Source organism: Carassius carassius, chromosome 4, assembly GCF_963082965.1.
Source record: "Carassius carassius chromosome 4, fCarCar2.1, whole genome shotgun sequence".
Classification (NCBI taxonomy): Eukaryota; Metazoa; Chordata; class Actinopteri; order Cypriniformes; family Cyprinidae; genus Carassius; species Carassius carassius.
The window spans coordinates 13,579,444-13,600,785 of NC_081758.1; the positions used below are offsets into that span (position 1 = coordinate 13,579,444).

Below are 21,342 nucleotides of genomic sequence, written 5' to 3' on the forward strand. Positions count from 1 at the left end.
TAATCAGCCTTATATTGCTTTATACGCTCATGGCATATATGGCTTTTGGCATGTTCCTTGTTTTTGATGGGGAAAGAAGAGCAACCGTTGCTCATCTCAGTGCAGGATATAAGAGTTTTGCTCATTTGACATACACAGGTCTATTCTTAGCAGCAAAGTGCATCAGTCTTTTTCAGTAATTAAAAGCCCAATTTCCTTTTGCAGTTTACAACCTAAAGTTTCAAATGTATCTGGTGTGTCTTAAAACTGGGTCAATTGAAAATGGTCAACACCTAAGCAAATGGGACTGTGTCAAATAAGGCTCAAGATTTCTGGAATGCTTCAGACAGTGAGAATGTGTTTATCAAGCTTTATCTGACTGTCCTCACTGAAGTTTGTCAGTTCAGAGCATTTTCCTTGGTGAACATCTGCGTGTAGCAGCTTCATTATAGAGTCTTTTCACTGCACCCAGTACTTCTGTGAATCTTTTTTTAACTTAATAAATCAGTTTGACCCTAAAATATTTAATGTTTTAAGGATTAGCCTCTCACATGTATTGTATGTGATAGGGATTGTAAAGCTAAAGGTCACCTGGATTAAAAGGCTACTAGGAATTAATTTTCTCCTTTAACACTACCTGGCAACAAAAACACTACAACTCTTTCCAGAACAGCTGTAGTACTGAAACAGACAGTTTTGTGGGAAATGGGAAATGTGGATTTATGGTGATGGATGTGCAAAGTGGGCTCATATTGACAGCTTCTGACATAATGGAGATTTATGTGTGAAATACACAGGAACTAAAATTGTAGCTCTGTACAGTGTTCATTTTGTTAATTGAACAGTATGTTGTTATGAAATATGTCTGAAAGAAAAGAGGACACCCATTCGCTAAAGTTTTTCTTTCTTTCTTTCTTTCTTTCTTTCTTTCTTTCTTTCTTTCTTTCTTTCTTTCTTTCTTTCTTTCTTTCTTTCTTTTTACTCCTGCTGTCTTGCTCCATCAATATTCAATTACATTTTTTTTATGTCATGGAAGGTCTTCAGACCTGTTGTATTCTAGTCACAATTTTCAATGAGGTTCACATTTCTAAGGACAGTACCTTAAAAATAAGTAAATGTTCCAAAATTATTATTTTTTGGCATGTCATAGAGAAACGATTTTGGCTTCGCCAAAGAATCTTTAAATGAACAAATCTTTTTGTGTGTGTGTGTGTGTGTGTGAAGAAATTGTAAAAATCGAAAGAAGCTACTTCCACTATAAAGAACCTTTTGTAAAATGGGAAGATTGCATCGATATTAAAGGTTTTTCAATTAATCATAGATGCCTTTATTTTAAAGAGTGTAATATAAAATTTGCATTGTCGGTAAACAACCCATGTGAAGGAAAATTCACATATGAGATCTCTCTGTCTCAGTTGATGCTCCTAAACAACTAAAAGATAAATGCAGTGCAGCAAATGGAGATATTTAAGAGATCTCAACTGTCACTAACTGTACTCAGATCTGAGGAAAAAGAGACTTAATTTTGATTATTGGTTGAACTAACCCTTTATGTAATTAATAACTCACCCTCATGTCGTTTCAAACCCGTAAGACCTCCGTTTAACGTGGGGACACAGTTTAAGATATTTTAGATTTAGTCCGAGAGCTCTCAGTCCCTCCATTGAAGCTGTGTGTACGGTATACTGTCCATGTCCAGAAAGGTAAGAAAAACATCATCAAAGTAGTCCATGTGACATCAGAGGGTCAGTTAGAATTTGTTGAAGCATCAAAAATACATTTTGGTCCAAAAATAACAAAAAACCGAACTGATTCTTTTGGTGATTGATTCTGAACTGATTCTGTGCTAATTTTATGAGACCGAAGGCTTGAAACAAGGGCAATCAATGACACCATTACGTCGATCGCAAAAGAACAGGTGAACCGTTTTCTTCAACCGGTTTATTGAATCGAACTGTCTGAAAGAACTACTGGTGATCCGAAAACTGATGCAACCGGTTCTTGACTCGTTAACGAGTCATTATTGGGCTCGGCTCGGTGTTCATCTTCAGTTCTCTCTTCACAGCAGTTCAGTCAGTGTACTGTTTGAGTAAATTAATTACTCCGGGATATTGGTTTGTTTGAACTCAGAGGGAGTTTCAGCCACGTTAAAAAAGTTAACAGCTTAAGTAATTTGTGGATTAATGCGTATTGGAGACGTGAACCGTTTTAAACGATTCAGTTCGATTTGGTAAACTGGTTCAAAAAGATCAGGTTACATCGAATTATTCGTTCGCAAACCGGATATCACAAACTGCTTTGTTTTGAGCTCTCTCACAACAGACACGGAAGAGAAGACAATGCTGAATAAAGTCGTAGTTTTTGCTATTTTTGGACCAAAATGTATTTTGGATGCTTCAAAATATTCTAACTGACCCTCTGATGTCACATGGACTACTTTGATGATGTTTTTCTTACCTTTCTGGACATGGACAGTATACCGTTCACACAGCTTCAATGGAGGGACTGAGAGCTCTTGGACTAAATCTAAAATATCTTAAACTCTGTCCAGAAGATAAACGGAGGTCTTACTGGTTTGGATCGACATGAGGGTGAGTTATTAATAACATAATATTGATTATTGGGTGAACTAACCCTTTAACTAAATAACATTTAAACTATGTAATATTTTGAATGCTTTGTGGAGGCTTTTTATTGAATTAAACTACATCCCTACCCTGTCTCTGAAAATACATCTTACACAAACATATTCATGGTATTAAAAATTTAAATTTATACATTATTTTATTTCAGTTGTCCCAGAAGGACATACATAAAGTCCATTGTAATTTAGTTTAGCATCTGTGCTGCCCTGTTTTCAACAGACCTTTTCCATTTCAGATAATACAGAACACAGTAGTCTTCCTCTTGTTCCCTTAGTGTTAGCTCGCGCTCTGTTTTCTCTTGTGTCTTATGATTTATGTATGGATAAAAAATTAGCATTTGAAAGGAGATATTAATAAGCTGCATTTCTTGGATTTGTGGTAGAATTTAAAGGGCGGAGGATAAAGATATTCTGTCCATACTCAAGGCATTCAAGAAGGAAAGAAAGGACTGGGAGTAATGTTTGGCTGTGATGTGTGCGCAGCTTCTGCTAAATGCTTCAGTACGTAACTGAGTGTACACAGCTCTGACTGCTGAATCATTTATTTATGAGCATTGTTAGCACTGCCATCTTTGTTGTTTTGGAGGTGAAGGGTTTGATAATGTTTCTGAGTAAGCTATAAAATGTACATCTTTAAAGTTGATGCGCGTAATTATATTTTCAGTGTTAAAATACTTTCTCCTCTCAGTTTAATATGCTGAGACAACTATGGGTATAAGTCATTGGTAGATTAACTCCTCAGAGTGTGTAAACACTTGCTCTGTGCTGCTTTCAACTTTGAGTTTGAGTGTTTGGTCGACTTCTGAATTTACCAGTTGTGTGAGTTCAGGGTCTGGCTGATTTCCATAGTTTGTTTCCCACATACTATGGAAGTCAAAGCACCTGTTCAGTTACCCACACTCCCTTTTACGGAAAACTTATTTTGTATTAAAAGAGAAATTGTTTGATTGATAGGTCAATTAAGTTTGTGTTCAGTAACACCTGTTATGTGGCTTTTCAACGGGTGATCTTTAGCCTGGGTGCCAGCCCGAACCCCGCCCACAACATTTTTCGGACGGGAAGTCTAGAATATGAGTATGACAAAGTCAGGCTAGGTAATCTTTGGACTTCTTATTAAACTCTTATGGGATATAGGCTTACTTGTGGTTTTTCCTAGAATATGATGCATTAAAAGAGACAACTGATAGGCTATTGACTCTTAATTTTAATTGGATACCAGTATATTCAGTCATGTCTGGAAACAAATATTTTCAATATCATTAGGTTATAGACGATAATGTAACATTTAATGAGCTATAATCATTTTGTAGAGCAGATTTCTTTGCAGTGGTTATATTAAACTCTGGAGATATTTTAATGTTGAAGTTGTACCATAGTTTGGAAAATTGATTTCTATGCATTTTTAATACATGTGAAGCTATTAAACCATTCACACTGATTCTGTGAGCCCTAAGAAGATTTTTTTATGAACTGGTGGAAAACATTAGTATTACAGCTTTCATTTGTCATTCCCATTGATATAGATTGGCTGATACTTTAGAAACCGTTCTTATCCCCAGGCATCAGGAATTCTTAACTTTGGCATGTTTCTTCAGAATTTCCTGTTGTCCATGTGTACTAAGTTTTGTATATTTTAAACATTGCATTCAAAAAATATATTGAGGGTCGCACCCAAAAATATATTGGCAGATATCTCCAGAACGATTTAATTAGTAAAATGACTTGATAACTTTTTCAAATTGGAACCATTTCACCAATTTTGAGATCTCTACTTAAGGTTTCTCATGCTCAGACACTTTTGTGGCTGAAAAAAAAATTGCTGAAAAAAACTGGCAAAACAGTACTACTATAATAAGGTTTGAGCATGTTCTGAGCTTGAACTCTTAAAAATAAGCAATCTAGCATGCAAGTTTGCTGGTACTTTGATATGAAATGTCATTCTGACATGCTTTACTCTTTCAGTCACATAAGATATCATGCAATAACCACTGGCTTATCACTCAAAGGTGAGTGCGGTCTCTCTTCTCTCACTTCTCCTTACAGATTTGCTGACGGAGGCTGTTGTCATGCATGAGTGTCTGCCTCTCTCAGGTTTGGGTGGTCTCACGGCCATCAAGCAATAAATACAGTACTTTTTTCATCATGCCGTCAGGTCCTGTCTCGATTCATTGATTTGCAGATTATACCATTTATTTTAAGCCCCAATTCACCCCCCCCCCATCACATATTTACCATATATCGACACAGGCTCATGTTTCTCAGCATGCCCAGTGCCCCTTTCTCTATAGATGGCAAGAGCTCATGGGGCTTGTGTTTGGGATTACAGCATCAACATTTTATGGAGTTTCATAACTAATGGTACTGCAGTTTTTCAAAGAGGTGAGGTGAAAGTTTTGTGGTTAAAAATGGATTAGTTTGCATTACTGGATATGACTGACAGTTGTTTAAAGTAAAATAGTTGTCAAATATCAAATGTTTTGCTACTTTAACCTTACCTTGCTCTCTTTCAGTGTTAAACTATCACTTGCGCTCTGCTTCTGTGAACCTTAAAGCTGCTTACTTTCATTTGATTGGCCATCTCTATCATTTTGACATTGATGATTAGCACTGTGAGGCTACTGAATCAGACCATCATAAAAAAATGAACTTTTATACCTTTTTGTCATCCTAACAACAATTGGAGCAGCATATAATAGTTCCTCTGAATGTCTAGTGGTTATTGCCCTGTTTTCCAGTTGTATTTAGGCTTGAAAATGAATTGGAGTTGTTCATTTTTGAACATTGTCTTGATGAACAAAATGTGTAGGAGTCATAAATATAAACATTTGTTGGTCACAGAGCTGTAAATGCATAAAGTCTGTTTCCTGTCTTAGTCCTTTCAGTACATTCCTCACTATTGAATCAGCAAAACCTGATCTTCTTGTTTACTGCCCACATAGTTCATATTGTGAAAATACCCTCTCATGTTTTTGTGCTGCATTATTGAGACCTGTTCTAAATTCCCAGTCAGGGTCTCTGTGTTTGTATCCCTTCTTCAGACCCTGTTGTTTTGTGCTGGATCTTTTGTGATTCTCTTTGCCTCCATCATCTCTATGTTTCAAAGCCCCCGTGGGCCAAAGAGCACATGCAAGACTCATGCACATGCAAGGCTGTCTGAATGTTGTCAGGCAACAGTCGTGACTGTGCTTTTACTGCCAACTTACTTTTGATAGAGCACATATAAAATGAAGCCAAAATAAATTGTTTCTATGCCTTTTAGAAGTACATATTTATATGAGAATGAGTTTTTAATCTGTAAAAGCAGGATTTTTGTAAGATTTTTGATCTCAGAACCTCTCAGTATAAGTTTGATATGTTTAAAGGGTTGTTTAAAGGTGTAATATGATGCTATTTCGATGCCGGCTCAACATCGTGATGTCAGTCCGATGACATCATCTATCGGCCCAACCCCACAGTTTACACTTTACTATGAGGCCATGGGAGTGGAGGTGTGAATGGCAGTAAAGCGATGCAGCTGATCCTGGTAGGTCACTTGACAATGACAATATGCAATATATATCCAAATTACACACATTATCTGAATTACAAAATGTGAAAATGAATAAAGTATTTATTCGCGCAAATACATTTTAGTCTAGATGGAAATAGGGGTTCACGCGCACCCCCTGGCTTTTTTATGCCACCTGATTTTTTAAAATCCTTAAAGTGTCTATTTTCATAATCTGCCAGGTACCAAGCTGAAATAATGTCCCAAATGGTTCTTTTTTAACCCTTTGCTGCACCCGACTGAAACCCGAAAAATCAAAAAATGATATAGAAAGTGGCATAACATTAGAAGTAAACAACATACAAATGACAAATGAACACATTTTCCCATACAATTCTGACCCCAGGAATTTAATGGAATGGTTATTTTTTACATTTGACAACATATTGACCTTATGTCTGGACAAAAATAGCAAAAAAATGGCCAAAGATGTGTAGAGGATCAACTATTTTTTCGTTTTTTCAAGTGTTTTCACAACCTGTTATTTCTTTATCATTCAAGTGTCTATTTTAAGATTAAATTGGGGACCAATCTGAATAATATCCGAAATGCTTTATTTTTAACCCTTTGCACCAAACCCAAAAAATCTAAATATGATATAAAGTGGCATAACTTTTGATGTAAACAACTCACAAAGACAAATGGACACATTTTTCCAATACAATTCTGACCCCAGAAATTGTTATTTGTCATGTTTTACAACATCTTGACCATCTGTGGTCAAAAAGAGCAAAAAAGTTAATTTGACATCATTTTTATTATACTTAGCAGCCTGAAATAGGGTTAATTTTAACCTTTTACTTCACCTATCCTGAACCTGAAGATATTTAAAATAGTTTTACTTTTGAAGTAAACTAAACAAAGCAAATTAACTTAAATTAAAAAAAAAATAATAAATTAAATAAAAAACTACAGAAAAAAATCCAAAAAGGTCCAAAAAGTAGACTGAGCATAAACTGCAAGTTTTTGAATTTTGGGGCTTTGCAGTTGGTGGCCGTCGGTTGGTATCTGCAGATCGCCATCTCCCACTGCTCTCTCTTTTGGAAAAATTTCAGTAAGTATTTGAAACTATAATTAAGATATACCTTTGTAGTCATAACTTAAAGTGATTTTATTTTCAGGCTGAATACTTCATACATACTTACCAAGGTGAAAATTAAACATTGTAACACAGCTGAAGTGCCTCCAAAGAGGATTCGTTCCCTAACATGTATTTTACATGTCTCCACTCTTTCTGAATATGGTAATTTTACCACACTCAACACATGCAGGGGGGGGGGGCAAGCGAGAAGCTATCATATCTACACAGTATACGAGATATGAGACTGTGAAGATGTCAGTTCACCATAACACATGACACAGTCGGCCCATTCTCTGACCTCTACCATCAACAAGGCATTTTTGCCCACAGGACTGCCGCATACTGGATGTTTTTCCCTTTTCACACCATTCTTTGTAAACCCTAGAAATTTTGACTGTTTGAATGCCTTTATAATGTGAGAATGGAGGGTGAGTGCTGCTTCTTGAAGTTGGTCAGTTGTTCCAAGTTCTGCACATCCAACTGCTTCATCTACAGTAATGCTGAGCTATATATGAGGTTCGACTTAATACACCCATGTTGTTGCACCTTGGAGAATGTAAGTTCATGAGAAATGTCTTTGTCTCCCTGTAACCGTCTTGCCAATTTCTCACTGAGGTATTCAGGATTAGGAAAACCTTGATTTTCCAATGTCTTCATGTACAAGTTGCACATGGATCTTAGCTGGACAACCTCTTTGCATTCAATCACATTCCTAAGAATGTAATCCTTTATAACACAATATGACTTATGTGCTGCTATCTTCTGGGCCTGCAGGCTGTCAGTGTTGTCTATGGCCTTTTCTAATTTCGCCCTTCCACGCTCATGGGCGTGTTACTCTGTGTTGAAGTTGTTTCTGCATGATGGATGATACTTAGCTTCCACTGCAAAAAGGTCCTTGCCCTGCACCTTGCGATAAAGAGCCTCTTTCTTTAATTCCTGTGCCCTAGGTTCAATAACTTTCCAGGCTGGTTCCTTGTGTCTCCAACTCTGAAACTTTGTAAACTCTTCAGTCTTGCCCTTGAACTTGGAGTTTGCTTTGTCACAGAAAATGCACTGATTGGGAAACAAGAAGGAACACCTTCTTGGAGCTCCTTCAGATTGAACTGACAGTGATTTGACATGGCGCAGAGAGTCCCTTTTCAATGATAATGATTCCCCAGATGTAGAAGCCTTTGACACTTGTAAACGATCTATTTTCCCTGTAAAGCTTTTATAGCAGTATTGGTGATAGCCAATTGTATCCAAAGACAAGTCCTCTAATTTCAATGGAATCTGTTAACAAATATCCCTCATGTGGTACAGTATGGTGAACTGACGTCTTCACAGAATCTCATATCTCGTATACTGTTTGCACCCCCCCCCCGCCCCAACTAAGCTACCAACACTGTTAGTCAAGAATACAGATTCGATTTCCGAAAGCCTGTGATTATAGTAAAAACTGTTGAAAAATCACTTTAAGTTATGACTACAAAGGTATATCTTAATTATAGTTTCAAATACTTACTGAAATTTTTCCAAAAGAGAGAGCAGTGGGAGATGGCGATCTGCAGATACCAACCGATGGCCACCAACTGCCAACTGCAAAGCCCCAAAATTCAAAAACTTGCAGTTTATGCTCAGTCAACCTTTTTGGATTTTTTCTGTAGTTTTTTATTTATTTATTTATTTTATTTAAATTTAAGTTAATTTGCTTTGTTTAGTTTACTTCAAAAGTAAAACTATTTTAAATATCTTCAGGTTCAGGATAGGTGAAGTAAAAGGTTAAAATAAACCCCATTTCAGGCTGCTAAGTATAATAAAAACGCTGTCAAATGAACTTTTTTTGCTCTTTTTGACCACAGATGGTCAAGATGTTGTAAAACAAAACAAAAAATTTCTGGAGTCAAAATTGTATTGAAAAATGTGTCCACTTGTCTCTGTGAGTTGTTTACATAAAGTTATGCCACTTTATATCATATTTAGATTTTTCGGGTTTGGTGCAAAGGGTTAAAAATAAAGCATTTTGGATATTATTCAGCTTGGTCCCCAATTTAATCTTAAAATTTAATTTGAATTTGAATTTAATCTAAAAATCTTAAACACTTGAATGATAAAGAAATAACAGGTTGTGAAAAAAAAATCCCCCTATGCGCTTGAAAAAACGAAAAAATAGTTGATCCTCTACACATCTTTGGCCATTTTTTTGCTATTTTTGTCCAGAAATAAGGTCAATATGTTGTCAAATGTCAAAAATAACCATTCCATTAAATTCCTGGGGTCAGAATTGTATGGGAAAATGTGTTCATTTGTCTCTGTATGTTGTTTACTTCTAATGTTATGTCACTTTCTATATCATTTTTTTTTTTTTCGTGTTCCAGTCGGGTGCAGCAAAGGGTTAAAAAAGAACCCTTTGGGACATTATTTCAGCTTGGTACCTGGCAGATTATGAAAATAGACACTTTAAGGATTTTAAAAAATCAGGTGGCATAAAAAAAGCCGGGGGGTGCGCGTGGTCCCCTATTTCCATCTAGACTATTTTGATTTGACCAAACTGCATCAGATTGCTTATTATGCATTGCTTTTTTTGTTTAGTTTTTTGCAGCATTGAGCCTTATAACCAATAATACGCTATTTCGTTGAGCTTAGGAATGCAATGGCCAATCGGAAACTCTAGTCAATGCAAAACAACTCCGGAGTTGTCGTTGAGTGTGCGCCCTAGCTGATTGAATTCTTAGCACTCATGAATTTCCTCATCATAAACAACACAGTGCAGATACGATGTAAATAAAAGATTAATTTCGTAGCTTGAGTGATTATAACGGGAGTTTTTGCATAACATGCGCCAGACTAGACTAATGTCATGGACCAACATGTTTGTCTGTGTAGCTAGAACCAGAATACATGACAAACCGTTTCCCCAAAATGCAGACACAAAACACAAAAAGTCTTTAGATGTATTCTATTAATCAACATTAATAATCATTATGGTAATATCAGGAACAATAATCGACAACAATTTATGTCACATAATATTGCATCCCAAATTAGCTCCTGTTTTTAAAAGTATAATTTAGCTACAATTTTAAATAGTCAATTGTTATTGGCAACAGTGTAGTATTTTGATTGATTGACGTAATTAGTTAAATTTAAGTATTTGACATTAAAGACAACACGGATACAATTATCAAAGTAGTGATAAAAATTGACCTCACAAATGTAAAAAAATGCCCCTGGAAATCAATCTTTTTTTTAATGGTCACAAAGTGATTACTTATTCAAAAGAGGTCCTTATACACACACATACAGTATATGTATATAAATACGTGTGTGTGTGTGTTATATATATGTTTAAACACACACATATATATGCATTTATATGGAATATCACAATTCATTATTTTATAAAAATTTTTTGTAATGTTGGTTTAAGCTGCTGCTGCATGATTAGGCATATATAAATCCCGTAGCAGATCTAGACATGTGGAGCTGGGGGAGGTGGAAGGTTTCAGAGGAATTATGATAGCACGCTACAGGACCATCTTACAGAAAACAACGAACCAGACTATTTAAATGTTGAGCAGTCTCACTGGCTGTAGATTCAGCAGAGGCCAATCAGCTTGTGCCAAGTAGTAAATTGTGATTTCATTTAGTTTTTTACATTTTTCACAGACCCCAAAGCCTTGGACCCCAGTTTGAAACTATCTGGTCTAGGATTCTATATTAAAGAACTATGTAATGCACTTGTGGATGGGCTCACAGTTCAAAGAGCAGTTCCTCACCTCTCTCACACTGTTCATTTGCACTCTCTCAAGCACACGCGCTCTTTTTTTTCTGGAGGTCCTTGTAGTCTGTATCTTGAGAAGTCAGCTGTAATTTCCTGCATCTGAACCTGTTAAGGGTTCTCAGCCCACGGAGCCAAACCACCGAAGCTGCGAGTTTTATCATGGCCGCCACATTGCTGTCTAATGAAATGATGGATGAGGCCTAGTTTCTCACTCTCCCTCTCTCACTCTGCCTCTCTTTTCCTCTCAGTGTTGGAATGAGAGAGAGTGCACACAGAGCAGAGCAGAAGCATGGCGGTCCCAGCAGAGAGAACCCACATATTAGACTGGCACAAGGGCCAGCGGATCAGCTGTCAGGCTGAGAGATATACAACACCACGGCTCCATGCATTTATACAGAGAACAGAGCAGTATAAGTGGAGGAAGCCTTCAGATCGAAGTCAGTCACTCAGTTCATGACCCAAGGTTTTTCTCAATGCAAATTTACAGGATCATAGTTAGAGATCACCTTCTTTCTCTGTACAGTTCTGCACAGTAGTTTACGTAGTGCTTGAAGAATTTGTAATATGCATTTTCTATTAAAATAAAACTGAGAAACTGAGAAATATAAAACATATACAAAACAAAATTTAAATGCATTTATTTATATATAAATATATATATATATATATATATATCTCATTGCTGTCGTACATTGGCTAATGGAAATATCCTCCTTTTGTGTGTGGTGGTAGCTTACAGTGATAAGGTAAGAGAGTTGTGTTTGTGGAACAGGACTCTGGGGAGAAACTACAACCAATCAGATCATGTCCAGAGAGGATGGGAAAGCAAATGAGTGTCATTCCCATTTATGCACTTTTTTTTCCTTCAGCCCTGTTAACAACTTGTATTAACGCCCATCTCGGGTGAACCAATCACAAGAGGTCCGGAAAGACAGATCACTCTTCTCAATTGTTGTCTCTCCTATGTATACAGTTTTAGCAGTCTCTTATGCTCACCAAGGCTGCATTTATTACACTTTAAAATAATTTTTTTGTATATTAATTAACATTATAAAATGCCATTTATTCCTGTTGTGCAAAGGTTTATATATATATATATATTTTTTTTGAAGCATTACTTCAATCTCACATGATAATTCAGAAATCTCACATGATAATTTAGAAATCATTATAATATGCCCATTTGGTTCTCAAGTAACATTTCTTATTATTATCAATGTTGAAAAGAGTTGTGCTGCTTAATATTTTTGTGAAAACCATTATACATTTATGTTGGGATTTAAAAAAATAAATAAAAACTTCAAATTAACAGCATTTATTTGAAATAGAAATCTTTAGTAATATTCTAAATGTCTTTATCACTTTTGATGAATTAACTGTGAAATAAAAGTGTTACTTTCTTTGCGCAAAACTTACTGACCTCAATATAAGTATTATATAGAATTTAATTAAAACTTGTAATATATATATATATATATATATATGACAGTCTTAAATAAATGTCAATAATGATAATTAAGTCCTTTAACCGCTTATCAGGTCAGAGCAGTTCTCTTCACGAGTGCCCTCCAAACTGAACTCATCATCTCAAGGCTTTGTTCCCTCAGGAACTCAAAACAAGAAGCTCTAATTGTAGCAAAAGCATCTGAATATGATAAAGAGCAACAGAACAGTGACATTGTGAGTTCAGCGTTTGATGGGATTTAATCTGGCTCTGGTTTATTGATAATACATGGCACATATTAAAATGGTTTTCGACTCCTTTGGGAACAGCAGTGAGAGGATTGTGGATGAGAGAGCTCAGTGTCAGCATCTGTGGCAGAGATATGGCGACAGTTTGGATTGGATGGCATGCTGGCATGACAGATAACAGTAAATAATAGTGACTGTGTTCTCACAATAGAGTTGAGAAACTGTGATCAGAGTCCTGGTTTTGCACATAAAAACATCATAAACAGGAATAAACTCTTATTTTTTGGCGGGCACAAAAGTGTTGGTAGTTTAATCTTACACACCGCAGAATTGCATATCTTTCTATTAATTGGTCTGTCTGTGTCTTATTCAATTACAAATTCATCCATCCATCCATCCACTACAGAATGTTGAGTCCATTTATCCGTGAATCCATCCATAGCAGAATTACAAATTCATCCATCCATCCATCCATCCATCCATCCGTCCCTTCAAACTTAAAGGCTTTTACAACTCTTATTATAAACTTTATCAAGTTAACATCTAACATCATGCTAAAATCTTGACTTTTATTGTCTAGTTAAAAGTACAGTGACATGTACTACTTTTTATTTAATTGAATTTCAATTAATTAAAATTTAGCTTTTTACATTCATTTTGCAATTTCATGTTTTCTGACTCAATTCAAATTCTGTGTAAATTCAGGAAAAGGCATTTTGAGTTCAGGTCTGAATAGTGCACAACCTTGTAACATGTTAGGAATCATTCATGGCCAGGCCTTACCTTAAACATTATGGGAAAAACCACAAAACTCATAAACTGGTTTAAAATTTAGACATTGATCAGAGATTGTCTGGGTTCTTCATGGCTCAAGGATAATCACAGTCTGATTTGGCATGTTGTAGCAGGCAGACCAGCCTGAAAGCCATTTGGATTTTTACAAAATACAGAAGCTTCAGTATTTGTCACAGGGGCTGAATTCATTGGGCTTGGGATTTTAGATTTGTTTTTCCTGGATTTAGGCAAATGTTTTAGAATGATGTTTGTAGCCAAGGCTCAGATGCGTTTGAACAAACAGCTGCTTGGAGAGTAGAGTGAGCTGTGATGGATTGAGTTGCCAGTCTGGGATTGGATTAGGGAGATTAACAACGTTAGCAGTGCGTGGACTAAAAGGGAATTGGGTGATGTGATGTAGTCATAATGAAACAACATTCACAATCCACTGTACTTCTGTGGAAATGGGATATTAAATGATAAACAAAAGTCGAGCAGATTTTTTTTCTATACACAGCATTTCATCATGCCTAAAAAGTATCATAAAAGTAGTTGTTAGGACATGCTATATTTGAAGTGTTTGTCCCGTGGTCACTATGAATTGTTATGGTAAAGAAAAATTGTCTGAGGATATATGTGTAGTGCCACAAAAGAAAATCAGAGACCCTTAAACTTGTTCTTTTATATTCGGGCGAGGGATCAGCTTTAGAAATGAGACAAGGCTCAGGACAAAAGCGACACCGAAGTGAAAGAAATATCCTAGATAAATGTTATTTTAAAATATAGGTATATATATTAGGTCTGTGCTGGAACTATTTTTACATGTAAAACAGAACCTGTCCAAAAACCCACACTTGCATTCTTTGCACATGACCACTTGTGTAGTCATGGCACATTTCCTGTTTTTGGCCCCTAAAAGTGTTTGTTTCATATATTTGATTTTCAATACTTTGCATTTAAAAATAAACTTCTAAACGTCTGTTTAGTAGTCCCAATAACAGATGACAGGTGTGATACTTCTAAATGAGAAATAAGAAACAGTTGTACAAAATACACATACTCATCTTTGCATCAATAAAATGTGCTGCATTTTACCTTTTACTACCAAATGATATGTAATACCTATATTAATAATATTTAACTTACATTCTAAAGGTTCCAACATTATTTTACTAGATCTCTGCAAAAAGTGTTAAATTATTTCCAGAACATGATGCATGATGGGATACGCATAGCCTTGAATGCTACTTCAAAGCAGTATTCTAGTGTTTGTTAAGGGCACTGCGCTTTGGCATTTTAAAACCTAAGACGATCTTGCGCCCTTCCTGTTGCATGCACATGCTTTCAAATGGCTAAGACCGCAAATGTCTTTGGTACACTGCAGTTTTAAGGAATGCTGTTGACTGATGAATTTGCACATGGTTTGTGGAGGGACATCGGATGCAAAATTAACTTTTACACAGTGTTTGAACTTAAATGTGTGTAGGCAGTGTGTGTACACAGCCACCCTATAATAATCAAATTCCAGCCAGTACTTGTTTTTAAATATCCACAAATCATAAGCACTTTCTCCAAACAAGCGTTCACAGATTCCTGGCAAAGTGACATCACTTCACAACCCACTGTTTGTGATCCAGCTGCACCTCCAGAATAAGTAAGTCCCACACTTTAGATTTCTTATGGTTATTTGCAAATCGCCTCTTCCACGGAACAGAGGGGTGGGGTGAGCAGAGCTCATTAGCATTTAAAGAGACAGTCATCCGAAACAGGTCACTGTGAAGTGAAGTGTGTTGTTGTTATCAGGGTGTGATTTGTGAAAAAAAACAGAGGGGGGATGTTTTGAAACATTTTAATTCATAAAAAAAATCATGAAAACATGAACTAGATGACGTCATACTCTAATTAGCATATTTATGACGTAAGTGCATTGTATTGCCTCCCTATGCTCACGTACTGCAATTTAATTTAGCCATTTAATTAAATTCTCGCGGTCCATTAAGACTACATAACCAGCTCTCAAACATTAATCTGCATTAATGAAACCAGATACACATACCGCATACGATAAAGTCAGTGGTTGTGCTGTGACTTATGTCGGCTATACTTGCTTGTAAAATAGAGTTAGACGCAACAGAATATATATTTTTTTACCTGAAAGTGCTGCTCCTCTCTGCACTCGCTGAACACAGCAGAAGCAGAGAGAGAGGCTCGCGTTGGGAAAGAGAGACCTTGCGCTCGTGAGGCAGCACCAGAGAGTCTCGGAGACTAAATAATGATTGCCCAAAAAGTCGCTAGATTTGACGCTAGTCGCTTTTTTTGAAAAAAAAAAAAGTCGCTAAACCTTGCGACAAAGACGCCAAGTTGGCAACTCCACTGCCCAGCGAACCGGCTTCAACCGTCTCGCAAGTGTTGATAGGCTATTACTCGTGAGGTGTAACCAATCAGATAGCGCTGTGGGCAAAACATTGAGCAAGTCTGCAGAGAGGTGAATACAGAGAGGTTGAGTCATTTAATTGTTTAGTAATAAACTGGTGTTTTCTGTGTTGCTGCAAAGATAAAGTTGACGATGCAGACTCGCCATGAACGCCTGAGAGAAATGCACATTTCATATGGATTAGATCATCAAAGAGTAGCCCGTTTATTTTGGTTTGAATATTTTCGTTTAAAAGAAGACATATTTCTCAAATCTGTGAGGCACACACTGAGTTTAGTTCACATGCAATGCAAGTGTTCGTGCCGGCGCCTTATTACATTGTCTGCTAGGCTCTATATTTGCTTCTTATTTATTAAATACGTGCAACTGATTGATAAAACATTGATCAAAATTAAGATATAATTTATACAAAATGAAAATCTTTTAAAAAGAGTTTTCTATAAAACAAAACTTAATGAAGTCATCAAAATCATGTTTTACCAAAAACAGCAACGTTGCTCCCCATGCATTCTTCTTTGCCGCCTCCATCTCTACGTGCAGACTGAGCTTGTGCGTCATCTTCATGCCAGTTATTCAGCCAATAAAGTGTAGGCCTATGTATTTCAAAAATGTGTCTAGTACTAGGACCCGACCGACCGCGACCCGAATATCATTACAAATATTTTTGAATGACTCGTAACCACGGGCAACCGCGGGAGACCGCAGGCACCCGCTCATTTTGGATCAACCCGCGCATCACTTAGCAGTATATGCTCTTGATTGAGTTTTCCCTGTCATTGTGACATTCAAGATCCTGTTCGCAGCAAACTTGGCCTGTTTGCAGGCAAGATGAGTTCTGACTTATGAAAAATAGATTTTGAGGCAATGAAAAAAAGGGAAAGGGGGGCGAGAGAGAAAATGAATACAGATGGACAGAACTGAGAGGAATAGTTTGAGTAAAAGTGAAGGCTAAAAAGGGAACAAAATAACAATGAAAGGTAAATAGGTAGGAGATGAATTGATGATAGACCAGGCATAAAAAGAGCAGACACCTTCTTCCTTTAGGTGGAGGACAGAATGCGGAGTCAGAGCTTTCACCTCACATGATGTCCATTATTTAAACAGCCTGTCCGCTTCAGCAGCTCCACAGGAGACCCTCTGTAGTTTATGTATTGATTTAACCGTGAGCCCAGGACCATTTTTTTACGTCAATGATTGTTCGCTTGGCTTGATGCGTAGGGTACATGCTCTGCTGTGGGTTTGTTTCCATCAGCGTCCCTCTCGTGCAAGCCATTTGTAACATGCATGAGCAGATGGATGACTGACCGCACAACAGCCTGCAGAGCAGATGTGTTAAATCTTTTCAAATAAAGAGCTGAGCTGTTGATGTCGGGTCAAAAACCTTTATGAAGCCAGCTTCTCATAAATGTTGGTACATTCACACAAACAATACAAAATTCTCATTTTTCCCTTCCTTTGGGACACTAAAAAAAAAAAGCCATATCACGGAAAACTGGATTTTCTTGGTCATATGAAGTAAGAGTTTGTGCTCTGTAGACACAGTCTAGCTGTCAGAATACAAAGGTTGTGTAAATTGATCATTAGCATATGACAGTCCACATTTACAAAGCAACAGGTATTGGCCCGCCCAGTCGTGGCAAAGGAGGAAGTAGTCCCTTAAATCGCAAGCCCTTCATCAGGGCTGCATTTGAAAACTTAGGCAGGTGTCTTGCTGCCTCGCTGCCGTATCTGGCAATGAACTTGCAGGCAGCGTTTTTGCATACAGACACCTAATGAAACTGATTTTGGACAGGCTTTTGAGGCAGAGTAATGATTTAATGCTAAATCTAAACTAAAGCTAAATATAGAGAGCTTTGGTGATAACTAAGTGGATATTTCATTACTGCATTATTAATTTCTCACTAGAAATGACATATAAAGTGGAAACCGTTGATCAAAAACATACATTTAGACATATACTGACCACCGACCGTAACTTTCAGACGCCATCTTTATTTTTGACTGTCACAGAATGGAATGCACAGGATTGTGGTATATCAAAGGCAGCGAAGGATACATCTATGCTGCCTTCAAAAATCGGCCATATGAAGGCATCTCAGGAGACCGGAACTGAAGCTAACATTGAATTCGGATGTGCTTTGATGTCTTCCTACCTTGGAATGCGTCCTCCGAAGGCAGCATTTTTTAGTATTCGGATGCAGCCCAGGTTCCTGTACAACTCAGTGTTCCTGTAGCTCAATTGGTAGAGCTTTGCTTATCAAGCGTAAGGTTGGGGGTTCAATTCCCCGGGAACACATGATAGGTAAAAATTGATAGCCTGAATGCACTGTAAGTCGCTTTGGATAAAAGCGTCTGCTAAATGCATAAATGTAATGTAATGCAATGTTCCTGACAGGAGTGGGTGTGTGAGAGGGGAGGGGCAGAGAAACAGCTAGGGTTGGCGGCGTGTGATGAGGCACACCTGAACTGAATGGAGCCTCATCACCACCGCTGTTAGAGACCGGTCTCTTCCCCAAGGCAATCACACTGGTGTCCTAGTGGGTCCAGGAAGGGAGCATGGGGGGACTCCCATGCCACAAGAGATATGGTCTGGAATGAAAATGCACCGGTGACTCCAATACATGTTTATGCAACATATGCTCAGTGAGCCTGGTGTGGATGTATGCATTCCTTTTAGATATTACTGTAGACTATGAATATGTTTTAACAGTTTTGGCTCCTCACTCAAATTAGGCAATAATCAGTTAATTAGCAAAATGTAAAAGCCAATCAAATCTTACTGATTTTATATTGGGTAGGTGGACAGCACTTTTGTATGGGCATGGCCCAACTGTCTTTACGCCCCTGTAAAAAAAGTGTAAGATATCGCTTTAAGTTTATTTTTAGGGGTGGACAAACTACTGAAATGTTTATATTTGTACACATCATTTTTTACTGTCATGCAGAGCAAAAAAAAATAAAAGAAAGAAAGGGTCTTATATACAGCTTTCATCATGCTCATCTAGTGATCTTTAACCAGCTCAGCCTATTTTTTGTATTTCCCGTTCAACTGTCCAAATGAATTTCCACCCACGTCTCTAGAGAGGAACTGAGCCTTTTTAATTAACGGTTGCACACATTTTGACAAAAGCTTTTGATAAAATCGAGATAGCGAATTTGTTATTTGTGTACTGTTGCATCACTTTTAACAAACTGCTGACTGCAGAGAGCTTATGGTCAGGATGCAGGAGGCGCACTTTTAAGTGAGTCCATTTGAGGGAGTAAATTATTTTGAAATCAGGCTGATGCAACTTCTGCTTCTGGGTTTGTAACTCACTCCATCACATCATTTGAAAATGTCTGCCAACGAACTTGGAGTTTATAAGTCTTCAAGCCCTCAAAACCAATTTCCTTTTATTTTATAAGGCATGGTTTGAAGTAAATGTTTTGAAGTAAAGTAAGTTTAATTGTGGAAATAAGCATAGAATTACCTGAGCACATGATGTTCTTTTCATAATATGAAAAAGACATAAAATACCATGTTTGTGATTGAGGCTGAAGACAATTAGCCTGTTCTGTGATGGTGGTTGTTTAGAGTTGTGTTGAATCTTCAGATGGCAACATGAAGACTGTCTCTATCCTGGCCTGTATAGTGAGCACTGCAGTTACAGTAGTATTTCAGGCAGCACTGGAGAGCGCTGACACACTGAAGCGCTCATGCATAAATGCAGGAGAAAGTGGACAGAGTGGCTTTTTGGAGAGTGGGTGAGGTATACTCAAGGACAACTTCCACACTCTCTTTCCTCATCTTTTCAACTCCTAGATGAATGCTAAATGCTCTTTTATTCCATTCATTTGTGTGTGTGTGTGTACATCTTCATATATGTGAGGTCTGTCTTGAAAGTTCATTCTTTTGTCATTCTTCGTCATTCTTTTAATTTGAAGTTCATTGTTGATGGTCATAATCTTGTTAGCTCTTTCCTGTTTTGATTGTTTTCAGGTGTTTCTTGTTAAATTATTAGTTCATTTGTATTTACAGCCTTCATGTTCCTCTCGTTTCTTGTTGAGTTCTGTTCAGTGTATCCCGCTTTTGACGAGTCTATTGTCATGGTTTTTGTTCAAGTTCAAGATCAAAACCATCCATCGTAAGCAACATGATTTGTCTTTGGTTGTTAAGCAGAACTAGAAAAAGGGGTTGTTTACCATTTCAACTAAAAAGGAAAACTTATTTTCCTTTTGGGAGCCTGAAAATGCTAACATTTGAAGACAAGTTTCAAAGTTTTTGACCGTCTCCGAGTATGAAAACACAAATTTGTGAAAACTGTGATGTCATATGCACACATATTACAATTACAGTCTATAGGAAGAGTCCAGAGAATCAACGCTGTAGGAATAAATTGTCAGAATAAGTCAGTGACAGTAGTTACAGTACACCATGAATCAATTGCTAGTGATAGCACACAGCTTAATGCATAACAAGAATATACTTTAAACTCCCTGCTCTAACTAGAATGTGGAATAGACTGCAGTATGAAGTACATATTTCTTACTGTGACCAACAAATTATTATTATAGTCAAATTATAATCTCAGAAATGCATTTTGTTTTTTGTTTTTCTCTCACCTAAAATCAACTCCCTAACTCCAGCCCTATGCCTACTCCTTAACCAAAATCTATTCCTAAAATCTACTTGGGTTAATAACATTAAACCACAGACTGTCTCTACATAGTCGAGGATAAGTAGCATTTCCTTCTTTCTCTACCAGACCTTAATGTGCAGGAAGAGGCATTAATATCCCTGCATCATTATACAGCACTTGTAAACAGGTCTGCTAATGTGTGCGAGTGCTGCTTTTCTCACAGTGATGTGTTGTTTGTTTACTCTCACAGACGGATCTCATGATGGTTAAGCGAATGCTTTCTCCCTCATTTGTTATATTTATTTATATTTTTGTTCATTTCATGTCATCTCTGGTAATATGTTTGGTACAAAATAAATAAGTGGACATGTATCTGCATGTTTAATTTTAGCCAAGGCTTTTGTCAGTGGGAAATGTCTGGCCCATATTCTTTGTCTTTAACAAGATGAAAAGATGAAAAACTCTTTCTCAGCTCTGAAGCTGCCATACCATCATTAGTACACCTAGAAAATGCTTCCACATTCACAAACCCTCTCATTTGTGCTTAGACCATCTACCATTTTGATCTATTATTTACGGCCCTGCCGAGGGAGAGAAAGGCTGCAAAAGCAGAGGACTGAAAAGAAACAGTCTGAAAGTGGTGAGAGCATAATAGGGAGGGAGTGCGGTTTTATCTTTTCTCCCTTGTTTTTGCCCCATGCTTTTCGCGAACCCCCATGAGGCATTAGGGTCCGTCAGAGGTGTAGTGCAGGGAATATGCAGATAAGACCTACTTCTTTTATTAGTTGGCATTGCATATACCCATTTGT

General features: G+C 37.1%; 1 protein-coding gene across 1 annotated transcript in view; it reads left to right on the plus strand.

Moving 5' to 3' along the window:
• The window catches only part of LOC132136831 (LHFPL tetraspan subfamily member 7 protein-like), a 166,651-nt gene that overhangs the window by 1,398 nt on the left and 143,911 nt on the right, over window positions 1–21,342 (plus strand). The window lies entirely within an intron of this gene.